Here is a 13,535-nt window from a genome sequence, read left to right on the forward strand (position 1 = left end):
TCTGGCTCTCATTGATTGGCCAACAATAGGTCCCTGCCTGAGCACCACTTAATGGTTATTTTTTGGACCCCAATGGCTCAGAGTGAATGTAAATAGTAATTGTTTCTCTTTCAGCCAGCAACCTTAAGGGTCTTCCCCTCTCAGTTTGATTTTCTTAAAGGGGCTATCCCTTGACTCACTTTGTAAACAGGCCTAATCACTGAATGGGCATTGCTTCACTCAAAGTGAGAGCTTGGAAAGACCTTAGCTTGAAAAGGCCACAATCTCCCACTGTATCCTGGGCCATCTCCAGTCATCCTGATGGATATTTGGCCACTGGACTCAGATGCCTCTGGAGGAGAAAGTGAGGCTGGTGAATTTGCACAGCCCTCCCTCACTTAAATCCAATTCAAATGCAAGTCATGTCATCATCTTCCTGATGTCATGGTCCTCTTGGAGAATGAAGGACAAAACCCACACAATAATGAAAAACAGATAGGTGCAAAGGATATAGTATAAAAGAATATTAGATTAGGAGGCATGGCATTTGGGTTCAAAGGATGCCCCTTATTCTTAGTATCTGTGTGACCTTTTGCAAGTCACTTAATCTCTCAGTCTCAATTTCTTCATCTATAAAATAAAGATGGTCTTATGTTATATTAAGGACCTCTTTCATGTTTAGAGGTCATGAGAGGCCAACTAATTGACCTCTGAGGTCCCTCACAAATATTGGATTCAATGATTCTAGAAGAGAAGAAGCCCTGAGTTCTCTGCCTCAGACACCTACTAACTGTGTGACCCTGGGCAAACCATTTAACTTTTCTCAGTTTTCTTTTATGTAAAATGAGAATTATAATATCACCTTCCAAGGTGGTTGTGAGTATCAAATGAATATGAAAAGCACTTCAGAAACCTTAAAGCTCTATATAAATGTCAGTTAATATTATTATGTCTGTTATTTATATAATAATCTATAATACATATTTATGTATATATGTATTTATTAAAATAATAGATTATTAACAATACTATCAGTTATTAACCATGTTAACAGCTGAAGACCTTAAAAGAATTTATAAATGAAACTTCTGCACTGCTACTTCTTGGTAGTAATTACTACTACTTCCAGTAGTACTTGCAGTAGAAGTAATAATTACTAATGATGTTATTACTATCTTTCACATAGCTACCAAAGTGTTAACTACAGACCTGACCATGTTATTTCCCTAATATATAAGCTCCAGTGGTTCCCTATTACCTCATGATCAAATATAAACTTTGGTTATAATACCCTTCACAACATAATCCAAATTTACCATGCCAGTCTCATTATGCATCCCTTTCCTTCTAATACTCTGTGATCCAGTCAAAGGGACCTTTTCCTTATTCCCCACATTTCACACTCTATCATTTTGCTCCATGCCTCTCCAAAGTCTTTCTCTTAGTATAATAGGATGCAATCCTGCCTAACATCTACCTGAAAGAAATTCAATTTATTTCCTTCCATGTTCACCTTAAACACCCCAGAAAAGTTCCTAAATGAAATGTCAACTACTTGAAGGCAGTGCCTGTTTCATTTTTGGCTTCGTATCTCCAATCATTCCATAGTCACTGGCATACAGTAGGCACTCAATAAATAAATATATTGATTCTTGATTGACAGTTGTAGAAGTAGTAATCTCATTGCTCTCAGCTTCTGAAAGGAACTGAGTTTTCAGGGTTCAGGAACCAGCGTAAGATTCTAATGCTATAAAAAAATGAAAAATGTTGAAAAATATACATTTATTCTTCAGACATAATTGAGGAAAAAGTAAAGACGGTAGAGTAAAGGAAGGGACTCACCTAAGTTCTCAAAAATTTCCCTCCAAACAACTTTAAAATAACATCTCAAAACACATTCTGGAGCATTGGAAACTACACCCAAGACAACTTAGAAAGTGGGCACCAGGAAAGGTCTGTCTCACTGAGATGAAAGTGGAGCCCAGAGCAGTGAAGGCTGTGCCTGGGCAAGTCAGCAGTACTGGTCTTGTGGGTGACTGAATCAGCAGGCCCAGGTTCTATAGCTCTGTGTAACAGACTGTAATGGGTCAGAAGGAGATTACATGGGTGCCTTTTCTAGCACTGGGTTCAGGGTTCTGCTGCTCTATCTATTCATTTTTGTTTCTCTGATATGATGCCAAAAGGGAGAACAGAGAAAGGGTGAGGAGAAACATCTTATGGACAAATTGGAACTGTTTCACATCTGTGCTTAAGCAATGACCTGGATATCAGATAAGAAACAGAGAGGAAGAAGCAAGATGACTATATAACGAATTTGATTGGATGTTGTGTTCTTGATTAACTTTTGATTTTCTTAACTAGTGTCAGTCAGTCACTAAGCATTTATTAAACACCTAATATATGCCAGCCACTGTCCTAAACACTGGAGATATAAAGAAAGGCAAAAGATAGTCTCAGTCTTCAAAAAGATCATAATTTAATGAAGGCGACAACATGCAAACAACTTTATGTATATGTGTATATATGTATATATGTTTATATATACATATATATTGAACCTATATACAGATAAAAAGGAAATAATCAAAGAAAAGAAGGTATTAATATTAAGAGGAATTAAGAATTGTTTCCTGTAAAAGATTAGATTTTAGATAATACTTGAAGGAAGCCAAGGAAGTCAGGAGGCAGAGACGAGAAGGGAGAACATTCCGTGTATGGAGGATAGCCAGTGAATATGCCTGGAGCCAAAAGATGCAACACCTTGTTCATGGATCAGCAAGGAGATTATTGTCGCTGGATCAAAGACTATGTGGGAGACATGTAAAGTGTAAGAAGACTGGAAAGGTAGGGAGGGACTAGATTATGAAGGGCTTTGAATGCCAGAAGATTTTGCATTTCATCTTGCGGGTGATACAGGTGATAGGTATCCACTGGATTTTATTGAGTAGGGGTGAACTCTGCTTTAGGAAAATCATTGTGATGGATGAATGGAGGATGGACTGGAATGAGGAGAGGTTTGACAGATCCAGTAGCAAGTAATTGTAATAACCTAGGCATGGGGAGATGAGGGCTAGCACCAGACTGGTGCCAGTTTCATAAAAGAGAAAGGGGTATATGTAATGGCAAGCAAAGTAGGGACTTTCACTGTTTTTCTTTTGGAATGCTTCCCAGCACTAAGGTAATCAAGTGTCTTTGCTTGAGCCTTGCGTTTGTTTCAATCAAGAGTCTTTGATTGAATCAAAAGTCTTTGATGACTTGCTTAAGTCACAAGAAAGCCTAAGTCACATGAGTTTGAGCCATATGGTTGTGATGCCCTCTGTAGGCTGACCCTGAAGAAGTGTATAGGGGCCAAGATGGTGACAGGGGTAGAGTCAAGATGGCAACTTGAAAACAGAAATTTGCTTGAGTTATCCTCCAAATTTCTCCAAATACCTGTAAGAAATGACTCTAAACAAATTCTAGACCTACAGAACCCATGAAATGACAGAGTGAAACAAGTCTCCAGCACAAGACAGCCTGGATGGTTGCTGGGAAAGTTCTATTGCACTATGCTGGGGATGGACCACAACTCAGTGTGGGCTGCACTAGGACAGACCAGGCTGGAGTAGACTGGGAAGAGAAGGCCTCAGGGCACTGAATCACTGGCAGCTGTGGCAGTTCCCAGACTTATCAACCCACAAATGCTGAAGACAACTGGGAAAACTGTTGGAAGTAGGTGAGAGAGAAGTGTACAGTCCGGTCCCAGCTACAGGGCAGTGGAAGTGGCTGTAACTGTGGCTTCTAGGAATATTGTTGCCAAATTCCAGAGTTCCCAGGTTAAGGAGAGAATATTGTAAGCAGTCAGAAAGAACAATTTGAGTATTGTGGAAATGCAATCAGAATAACATAAGATCTAGAAGCTTCTACATTAAGGGATTGAAGGACTTGGAATGTGATATTCTGGAGGTCAAAGGAGCTAGGATTAAAAACAACAATCACCTACCCAGAAAAACTGAATATAATACTTCAGGGCAAAATATGGATTTTCAATGAAACAGATGACTTTCAAGCATTCTTGATGAAAAGACCAGAGCTGAATAGAAAATTTGACTTTCAAATACGAGAATCAAGAGAAGGATGAAAAGGTAAACAGGAAAGAGAAACCATAAGGGACTTACAAATGTTGAATTGTTTTGTTTATATTCCTATGAGGAATGATGATATTTGTAACTCATGAGACTTTTCTCAGTATTAGGGTAGTTGAAGGAAATATACATGTACATAGACGGAGGGCACAGGGTGAGTTGAATATGAAGGGATGATATCTAAAAAAATAAATAAATAAATAAAATTAAGGGATGAGAGAAGAATATATTGGGAGAAGGAGAACGGGAGAGATAGAATTGGGTAAATTTTCTCACAAAAAAGCGGCAAGAAAAAGTTGTTACAATAGAAGGGAAGAGGGGTTAGGTGAAAGGGAATGAGTGAACCTTGCTCTCATAAGTTGTTTTAAATGGTGTATATATATGTATACATGTATACATATATATCATATATATATTTAATTTTTGATTAGTTAAATTTTTAGTGTTAGCTTTCAATATTTACTTCCATAAGTTTAAAATTTTCCCCTCCTCCCTCCCACCTCCCTCCCCAAGATGGCCTGCAATCTGATATAAGTTCTACATAAATATTCCTATTTATATACACACCCAATTGTTTATCTTACCCTACAGGAAAGTGGGGGGAAGGGAATAAGAGGGAGGATGACAGAAAAGAGGGCAGATTGGTGGAGGAGGTAGTCAAAAGCAAATACTTTTGAAAAGGGACAGGGTCAAAGGAGAAAATTAAATAAAGGGGGACAGGATAGGATGGAGGGAAATAGTTAGTTTTTCACAACATGACTATTATGGAAGTGTTTTGCCTAACAACACATGTACAACCTATATTGAATTGCTTGCCTTCTCAAGAAAGGTGGGTGGGGAGGGAAGAAGGGAGAGAATCTGGAACTCAAAGTTTTAAAAACAAATGTTAAAAATTGTTTTTACATGCAACTGGAAATAAGATATACAAGCAATGGGTTATAGAAATCTATCTTGCCCTACACGAAAGTAAGGGGAAAAGGGACAAGGGTGAGGGATTGGGGTGACAGCAGGGGGGACAGACTGGGGAAAGGGGCAATCAGAATACATGCAGTCTTGGGGGGGGAGGAGGGTAGAAATGGGGAAAAAATTTTTAACTGAAAATTTTGTGAAAATGAATGTTGAAAACTGAAAACAAATTTGAATAATATGGAAAAAAAAAGAAGTGTATATATACTCTCAGGTTAGCATTTTGCGTGCAGCTCACTCATTGGAAGAGCATTCCTGTGATTTCACCAGATGAGACTCTGGGTAACTGTTAAGAAGCCACCCCGCATCCCTGGCTTTGAAAACCCATATATTGGTGCTTCTCTCTCTGGTAACTATGCATGTATTGCTATAAACAGATGGTTAGAAGCCCTGTCTGCTGCTTTGTGTTATTTGCTCTTTTCTTATAATTTCTGCTTCTAATTTCTGTTTGTGTTTTCTCTGAAGTTCAGACTTCTTTCCCTTGAACTAAGTGAATGATATTCACATGTTTAATTAAAATGAGTTTGTAAACCATTTAAATTTGCTTTCCTGAGAAAAGCAGATCAAAGAACCTGTGCTAGCAGCCTTCCTGTGTGCTGGTGTTATTGGCTTTACATCTCCACAGCAGCTGCTAGTAGCATTGTTGTTACCGTGTATTTGAGAGATGTTTTAAAGTTGAGACCAACAGTTAGCAAAAGAAAAATTATTATGAGAGTTGAGAGATAGTGAGGAGTTGAGGATTATGTGTCGTTTATAAGCATTTGGAAGTTAGTCACATGCTCTCTATTATATGGAAATTTTGGAAGGGGAGATGATTTGGCAATAAAGACAATAAGTTCAGTTTTGGACATGTTGAGCTTAAGAAAGCTACTGTGCATCCAGTTTGATATGTCTAATATGTAGTTGAAGCTATAAGCCTGGAGGTCAGCAGAGAACTTAGGAATAAATAAGTGATTTTTAAAATCATCAGCATAGAGTTGATAATTAAAACCATGGGTGCTAATGAGACCACTAAGTAAAGTAATATAGAGTGAGAAGAGAAGAGAGCCAAGGATAGAACCCTGTGGGGAAGCACAATGTTGGAGGAATGACCTAGATGAAGATCCAGCAAAGGAGACTGAGGAGTGGTCAAACAAGAAAGATTAGAACCTGGAGAGAATAGATTTCCCTTAACATAAAGACAATTGATCCCTAAATCACATCATTTTGCTTTCTCTAGATTTTCTTCCCTGCATTGGTCTATAATTATTTTCATAATTGTTATAACTGTTATATTGTTATAATTGTTATAACCAATAAATAACCTTGCTTTTAATTTGGGGTGATTGGACAGATGAGGAAATTGAGATTCAGAGATATTAAGTGACACCCACAGTCACACACTTAGCAAGTAGCAGGAAGAAACTGAGCTTTGGTGTTTTGATGAAAAAAAAAAATCATTGTTCTCATTTTACTATCAAAAAATCTTATTTTACCAGTTTCTTTAATCTTGAAGGCTAGTCAGTGATTCTTCTTTATTTGAATCTTATCTTCATGATTGCCATATTTTTCACCTTTTATACATCTCAGAATTTTGTTTGTTCACTGTTATTATTTCCATCAGCACCTTTACACAGTACCTTGGTATCCTCTTCTAATATTGTTCCCTATTTTACAGATAAAGAGACAGATTCTCAGAGAGATTAAATGATTTTCCCAAGTCATATAGTAATCAAATATTTGGTTTTAGGACTCAAATCTTCCCCTCACCCCCTCAGCTCAGGTCTACTGACTCCCAGATATTTAATCTTTATACTCTGCTTACTCCTTTAATTCTTTTGTAGATGAAAAGTACATATTTATATTCTACAACATTTATAAATTTTTTCATATTTTACTATTATTCTGCTTTTCTTAACATTTGGCACTAATTCCACGAAATATGATGAATGGCAAATAGTGGCTAAAAGCAGAAAAAAATTATTACTTAGGAAAATAAAAGAGTTACTTACATCAGTACATAGATATTAACCATGCATGAAGAACTATTCTCCTTTTTAAAAAAAATGAATTCACATTTTGTTGAAAAGTAAGATGAAACCAAAATAACAAGTTAATGGTGAGCAGAGAACATGGCTATACCCATTGTGTGTTTGAGCACTTATAGAGAACCAATAGCTCAGCATGAGTTCTAGCATTACACAGCGGACTACACCCCTACCTTTGGAATGGTGAAGAAATAATATAATAATAAAGAAAGAAGCCTTATGCAGTGAAATAAACTACATGAGCCATTTGAAAAAAAACCTTCTAAATCAAAGGATTCTAAGATTCTGTGGAAAACTATCCATCAAAAACATGGGCTCAGGTGGTTTCTGCACATTCCTTTTCTAGAAAATGAAAGTAACATAGAATACTATACAGTAAAATGACAAAGACTGAGAGGAAGTTCCTAGAGGGGTATTCTGGCCAAACAATAATTTTGAGATAAAAAATGAGTAATTTTGTGAAACATAAAAAGAGCAAATTGTACTTACCAATAAAGAAAAACTCACATTGTGATCATTCCATCTGAGCCTTAAAATAATCACTAATCAGTTCCTGTAACGTGCACTGAGGATTTTCTGCTCATGATTTTTCCTTTCTTTTCTTATTGTTTATAATAAAATATGAAATCTTTTAACTTTATTATGCTTTTATCCATAAAAAACATTTTGCACTAGTGACTTCTTTTATAAGTATTCTTAGTTTCTGTAATACACACTATCAGATGCCTTTTATCTTAATTTAAAAATAAGTAAGTATGAAAGAAATATTTACAAGAGCTATATAAGATACCTCCTCTATACATTCAGTGAAAATCTCTCTCTTTTGATCTGGATTCTATATGGTCATAATTTTTTATGATGTAGCTTGATGTAGCCAACTACAGGAATCATGGAGATGCCCAAACCTTCCTATGTTTGTTTTAATTTTCACCAGGTAACTTCTCTGTACCGATATTTTTTTCTGGACTGAAAAGAAGGAGTAAGGATGGAAAGTTTGATTCTATCATGTCATTTCTCTTCACAGAAGAAAGTCAGTGGTGAAGCAAAAGGTCAAAGGAAGTCCTTTGTGGCTTTCTTGTGGAGAAGGGAAAGGAGAAAATAATACACTACTGCCTCCTCCCACTTCACATCTTTCTAGTACAGAGTAGAGTGATAAGATAGATGGATCAGGTTTTTTATGGATTCTATAGCACTTCCTTAACCCTACATAAAAAAGGGGGGAGCCAGTAGAAAGCAAAAATTACTTCCTTGGGGAGCAGGCAGCTCAAAAGTCCATTCTTCCTGTACACAATGAACTTATCCAGTCTGATTTCAGAAACTTGCAAGGCAGCTGCATAACCTGTTACTTTAGAAACAGTTTGATCTCTTATGTGTTTTAACTTAAATTAAAATCTTTCCTCAAAAATATTATTATGGCTTTCAACTTACTTCAGTAAATATTTATTTAAGTGTCTACATGCCACATTCTGGTGCTACAAATATGAAAAATGAATATATAACACTTGACCTTAAAGAGAACGCAATCTAGTAATCACACAAATACACAGTGCCCAAACATGAAAGTTTTGTACCTGAGCTGGACTTGGTGTGGAGGATGGAAATGTAGGAATATATTTACCTGAAATGTGTACTGGGGATGAAAGCTTGTCCATGAATTCTGGAAGTTTCTATGGTGCTGCAGAGAGGTATGTAACAATAATATTACTTGCCGCAACTGTAGCTGTGTAAGGACAATATTACCAGCACTCAGGAATGCTGCTAGCACAGGTTCTTTGATCTGCTTTTCTAAGGAAAGCTACTTTAAGGGGTTAACAATCTTACTTTAATTAAACATACATACATACATACATATATATATATATATATATATATATATGTATATATATATATATATCATTCACTTAGTTGAGGGAAAAAAGTCAGCACTCTGAACTTCAGAGCAAATACAAACAGAAATTACAAATAGAAATTATAAGGGGAACAAATAACACAAATCAACAGACAGGCTTCTGGGCGTCTGGCCAAAGCTATGCATCCGTAATTACCAGAGACAGAAGCACCAACATCTGGGTTTTCAAAGCCAGGGGGGTTCCTTAACAGCTACCCAGAGTCTCCACAACAACACTCTTCCAATGAGTGAGCCCCCAACAAAATGCTAACCTCAGAGTATATATATATATACTTCTTCAGGGTCAGAGGTCTTCATGCCTCTCAAGGGGTTTACACCTCTCAAGTGTTTCACGCCTCTTGTGACCCAATTAGCAAAAGAGTATGGGCCTTTCTATAGACAAAGGCAAGACTAAATCAAAGACATTCAATTGCCTTAGTGCTGAGAATCACTCCAAAACAAAAGACAACAAAAACTCCCAGTTTGCTTGCCCTTACAAGGTATCATTTGGCTTGGTATCCCAGAAGTGACTCCTCCATTCAGTGGCGACAAGTACTGATCATAGTCTAGTTGTCTGGAATATATTTTGTCCATTACAAAATAGAATATAATGAAATAAACCTGGGAAGATAAATTGAACTTTCTTTGGTTAACAGTGAGAGGGCCACAAAGGTTTTGTCGTGAGCATGTCAAATTCTTAATCTTTGATTCTGAATAGATGGGATTTACACTCCCTGACTTTTCTACTCTCAAATGATATCTATCCTTTAGTAGCCTTCTTAAAAGGAGCTTCTTGTTGGTCACCATTTTGAACATTTCCCTCACTGAAATATATTACCTAAGGGTCTAGTTAAGAGGAAATTCTTATTGGAAGCTATGTCACTTTCCACATCGATAAGTTTGGAAGAATAGGTGGAAAAGTACTAGAAATATCTGAGATGAAAAATGCTATCTACCTGCAGAGAAAGAATTGATTAAGTATGAATGCAGATTGAAGCATACTTCTTAGAACTTTATGTTTCTTTTTTTTTCATTTTCTTTTACAACATGGAAGTATGTTTTTATGACTTCATATGTATAACGTATATCAAATTACATGAAACAAAATTTTATAAAAATGTTAAAAATTCTTTTCAACATGTATTTGCGAAAAATTGAATATCAAAGAAGAAAAAAAATATTGGAACCCATCTTCTGTTGAACTGTATGACTGCTACACCATGTCCTGGAGCTGGAGTTTAATAATTCTCATTTTCATATCCCTTTCTTAGGAAGTTGAAAGAATGCATATTATAAAATTTAATATTAATTAATGGGTTTACTCTCATTGGAAAACAATAGGAAGAGTGTAGAGTGCCTATCCAAATAGTTAAATTATTCCTTCCTTTAGAGACAGAACATTTACCTAGGTGCGCCTGCAACCTTTGCTACTTGGGAGCCTGAGGCTGGTGAATCACTTGAACTCAGGAATTCTGTAACCAACACCAACATGGTGAGTTCCTGAGAGTGGGGGCTCATCAGCTTGCCTACAGATAGGAGGAACCAGCCCAGCTTGGAAATGGAGAAGGTCAAAGTTGCCAAGCCAATTGGTGGGGTCACTACTCTAGGCTGGGTAAGATAAAGAGACAGTCTCAAAAAGAAAAAAGAAAAGAAAAAGAATCGAACAGAATATTTGCAACTTCTCATTCACCTAACTTTCTCTTCATCACTCTTGTATTTATTTCTCCACATTGTCAATGTAAGTTTTGTTTTAAAAATGCAGAGTAGGAAATGTAAAATATAAAAGGTGACCTTTCTTCAGCAAAGAGAAGCAAGGTTGCTGACAACCAAAATGATAAAATCTTGAAAAGTAAGCTTTTCAAATGCTTTTTAACATGCTAGACATATATTCAATTTTATTGGTGAGAATTCAGTTAATAATTAGAAAGATCTCTGATCAAACACACATGTGCCAAAAGTTATTTTTTAACTGATAGAGACCTTTTTCAATTTCTAGAGGGCACAAAAGAGTAAATTATATTTTGAGTCATTAGGTATAGGCCCAAGATAGAGAACAATAATGTCTCTTAGAAATAGTTTGGTTTAGATTACTTGACAAACTTGTAAGTTATCATTAGTCTTTCTGGATCCCTTCATCCTCTCCCATTCCCCAACCCTGTTGTTACACCCCATACACACATTCAATAAACTCAGTTGACCTCCTGTCATCTGCAGGTTCAAATATAAAATCATCTGGCATTTCAAAGATCTTTGCTCCACTACTGGTAAACTTTCTAGTCTTCCTATATTTTATAATCCCCCTCTCAAATTCTAGAACTGATCTGAAATTCAGTTACACTGGTCTTCTTACTGTTCTTTAACAAAGATACTACAACTCCAGACTCTAGTAATTTTCAATGTCTGTCTCCCAGGAAATGTTCTTTTCTGTATCTCTGCCTTCTGGCCTCCCTTTTTTCCTTCAAGTCCTAGGAAAATATCTCTTTCTACAGGAAATCTTTCCCAATTTCCTTTCATTCTGATATATACACACACACACATATATATATATATATATCTTGTTTTTATTTTTACATAGTTCCTTGCATGTTGTCTCTCTCATCAGAATGTGTGTTTCTTAAGGGCAAGAGTGTCTTTTACCTTTCTTTGTATCTCCAATACTTAGTACAGTACAGTAGGCTTTTAATAACTATTTTATTCACTGAGTTATAGGGTTTTAGATATAAAATGTGTTTTTAAAAGTATTTCCACTTAAGTCACCTAAGCAAGCTATCACTATAGGTTCCAGAAAGACATAGATATGCACACACTCAATTATTAAGCATATAGCAATAGAATAGTTTATTGTTTCTGTGAATCTTTGCAATATACTAAAAAGTTTTTTTTAACTCATTAATGAATTTCTTTATTAATGAATTTCTTCATTAATAATCCATAATTTCTTCACTAATGAATTTATTTGTTCCTTCAGTGTCATAGTCTTCCTCCTGAATAATGATTGTTGAATAAGATAATGGCATGGTCTCTTACCATGGTTAAAAGCTACTTTAAGAAGCCTTCTGAATGATGATGGGACCCATCTCTACCAATTGCAAATATATTATATTTTTGACATCCCTAGAGAATATTTCATTTTTTAAACATTCCAGTGCTTTGTAGTCTTCTTTGTGAAGAACACTGTACTATTTAGGTGATGAATTTTTAATAATACTTGTCCCTTAACAACTACATGGCAGTGATGTGAACATCCCCATAAATGTGTAGTGTAGCTGCCTACGTATACTCCTTACCATGGGACAAAAGTTAGATGGAGAAATAAATGAAACTTTCAGTGTGCCCCATTCACGAAAATACTATTGGAAGAGCAAAATATGGGATTCCAGTTCTCACCCTGTTTCATGGTTTGGTCATGAAACAAAGCGATTCCATAGCAATACAGAGCAGTAGAGAGGGAATGAGCTGTGAAGTCAAAGGAACTGGGTCTGAATTCTACCTCTGAATTCTATCTGTGTGACCTTAGGCAATATACTTCATTTCCTTGGGCCTTGGTTTATTCATCTGTAAAATGATGAGCTTGGACTAGATGCCCACTGATGTCTTCCATTTCTCAATCTGTGGTACCATAAAAGCACTTTATGGTCTGGACATACCTGTAATAATTGAGAAGCTTATGAAATTAATGGCCTCTGATGCAGGTTAAAAGTTATTCTCAAATTTTTTTTGGCTGAAAGACACTTTTACACTCTTAAAGAACTGTTGTATATGTGTGATATATCTATCAACATTTTTCATATTAGAAATGGAAGCAAAAACATTTTTGCAATATTTATTAATTCATTTAAAATAATAAACCCTCTATATGTTAACATAAATTACATTTTAATGAAGAACAATTACACCAAAACAAAAAATTAGTGAGAAGTTTGGCATTGTTTTATATCTTTTAACATGTTTCTTTAATTTCCTGCTTATTGGAAGAAAACAAGATTCTCATACCTGCTTCTTGATTCAGTCAGTTGAGTTAAGTTGTTTTGGTTGAAGTATATAAAGAAAATCAGGCCTCATGCAGGTATGTAGTTAGAAAAGAGAGGGGGTATTTTAATATACAAATGACATATTACCATAATTACCAAAATCAGTTTGATGCTATCCTTGCCCTCTGAAAAGGGTCTCAGGCACTTCCAGGTACATGTAGACCACAGTTTGAGAACTGTTGTTTTAGACAATGTTAGAGTCTAATGTTAATGCCCTACAGATAATCTAGGCGACATGACATTCTTGCAGGTTATACAAATGAAGAGTATACTGAGACACATTCAAGACAGAGAAGGACGAGCCTCAAAATATAAGAAATATAGTTCTTTTCAATGGGTTAGCTGAGCTAAATGTGAAGATGTTTATCAACAAAAGACTAGTCACTAAATGATTAACTATTTTTTGGTTAGGAAAATGCACAGAACTTTTTGCTAATGTGTGGAACGTCTATGATTTGCATTGGCAGAAACAGAGAAGAGCAATGCATTCAGAGATCTGAGAGGGAATTAGTGAAGTATT

This window comes from Trichosurus vulpecula, chromosome 6, assembly GCF_011100635.1.
Source record: "Trichosurus vulpecula isolate mTriVul1 chromosome 6, mTriVul1.pri, whole genome shotgun sequence".
Taxonomy (NCBI): domain Eukaryota; kingdom Metazoa; phylum Chordata; class Mammalia; order Diprotodontia; family Phalangeridae; genus Trichosurus; species Trichosurus vulpecula.